Genomic DNA, 1,870 nt, shown 5'->3' with positions numbered 1-1,870 from the left:
CACACACACACACACACACACACACACACACACACACACACACACACACACACACACTAAAATCCAGTAGCTTTCTCTTGCCTCCAGGAGCATAACCTAGCCCCCTCCTACCTTTCCAGTCTTCTAACACCTTCCTCCCTGACATTTACTCTTCAATTCAGTGACATGCCTTATGAACATCCCACAAAACAAGACATTCCATTTCTTGGCTCCATGCATTCTCTCTGGCTGTCCCCATGGCTAGAATGCTCTCCCTCCTCTGCTCTGACTGCTGACCTTCCTGGCTTCTTTAAGTTTCAACCAAAATCCTAACTTCTCCAGGAAGCCTTTCCCACCTGTTCTTAATTTCAGAGCCTTCCCTCTGTTAATTATCTCCTACTTTTCCTAAATATAATTTGCTTTGTATACATTTACTGGAATGTTGTCTCTCTCATTAGACTATAAATTCCTTGAGGACAGGGACTATCTTTTGCCTCCTTGTCTTGTATTCCCCGTGTTTAGCACAGTACCTGGTACATAGTAAGTGCTGTAATCAAAGCTTATTCATTGAAAGACTGACAGGAGCTGGGGGCCTCAGGAAAGGCTTCCCATAAAAGGTGGTGCTTGAGCTAAGTCTTGAAGGAAACAAGGAATTCTGAAAGGTGCAGGAGAGATCTTTTGTGTGTGGAGATTAGGAAAGTCAGTTTGGTCACATCAAAGAGTATGTGAATGGAAGTAATCTATAACAGAGTTGGGAAACTTGGCTGGGGTCAAACTGTGAAGGATTTCAAAGACCATAAAGAGGGGTTTTTAGATGATCTCAGGCACAATAAGGAACCATTGGACTTTACCAAGTGAAATGGTTGGATTTTCACCTAAGGAAAATCACTTTGGCAGCTGTGTAGAGGTTAGATTGGAGAGGGGAGAGACCTAAAGCAAGGAAGTCAATTAGGACATTGTTGGAATAGTCCAGGTGAAAGGTGTTGAGAGTGTGGACTAAGGGATAGGCTGTAAGAGAGGAGACAAGAGGACTTATGCTAGTGAGAAGGCCTCCTTCCTCCTTGATTTGGATAGTCTTCTTTGTATGTACTCCAATGGTAAGACATGGCACATGTCTTTTGTTGCTTCCCAAGCATATTCCTTTCCCCTCTTCCCTTTTCTTTCCTCTTTTAAAATACTCTAAGCAACAAATCTCCCAGGCTATTTTTCTCTTTCATAAAAACAAAACAAAAAACCTTTTCATTAAATATAAACAATTCATCATCCTTTAATCTCTTACAAATGCTCAAATGTATTTACCTTTCTTGTTTTTTGTTTAAGTCTGTGCTTGCATTTCAGAGGGAGCTCAGTGGCATTGAATATTGCACCTGGAATCAGGAAGATATGAATTAAAATAAAACCACAATTGCTTAATAGCTGTGTGACACTGGGCAAGTGACTTAATTACTTCCTACCCCTCAGTTTCTTTAAGCATATAACAGAAATAATAATAGTACCTACCTTTCAGGGTTGTTGTGAGCCTCAAATGAGATATTTATAAAGCCCTTAGCACAATGTGTGACATAGAGCAAGCACTTAATAAATGCTTATTTCTTTCCTCTTTCTTTTCCATTCCTTCTCATGCCTTCCCATTCCTTCCAAGTTTCTGATCAGCTCTGGTCTTTTTATCAAGAATGCTTGAAAGATCTCTATCCCACCAACGATTAATTTTTGACCTGTAGAATTATACTCAGTCTTGCATGGTAAGTTGTTTGTTTCTGTAAACCTTTATCTTCTGACTTTTGGAATATCATATTCCAAGTTTTTTCTCCCCTTTTCCATAGTTTCCGCAAAGTCTTATGTAAACCTGATTGTGGTTCCAAGGTACCTGAATTCTTTTTTTTTTTTTTTA

At 39.6% G+C, this 1,870-nt stretch overlaps 1 long non-coding RNA gene across 1 annotated transcript in view; it reads right to left on the bottom strand.

Annotated features, from left to right (window-relative positions):
* LOC138153839 (uncharacterized) overlaps window positions 1-1,347 on the bottom strand; it is a 50,257-nt gene extending 48,910 nt beyond the window's left edge. Inside the window, exon 1 of the long non-coding RNA XR_011166476.1 lies at window positions 1,279-1,347. This is a non-coding gene — a long non-coding RNA (uncharacterized lncRNA). The remainder of the gene's footprint in view (window positions 1-1,278) is intronic.
* Window positions 1,348-1,870: the final 523 nt, after the last annotated feature.

The sequence above is a fragment of the Petaurus breviceps genome, unplaced genomic scaffold (genome assembly GCF_028583685.1).
Source record: "Petaurus breviceps papuanus isolate PSGF00001 unplaced genomic scaffold, PetGlider_PUasm1.0 91041, whole genome shotgun sequence".
Lineage (NCBI taxonomy): Eukaryota > Metazoa > Chordata > Mammalia > Diprotodontia > Petauridae > Petaurus > Petaurus breviceps.
Note: the sequence above shows the minus strand (reverse complement) of the source record. Positions and strands in the feature narration are given on the sequence as shown.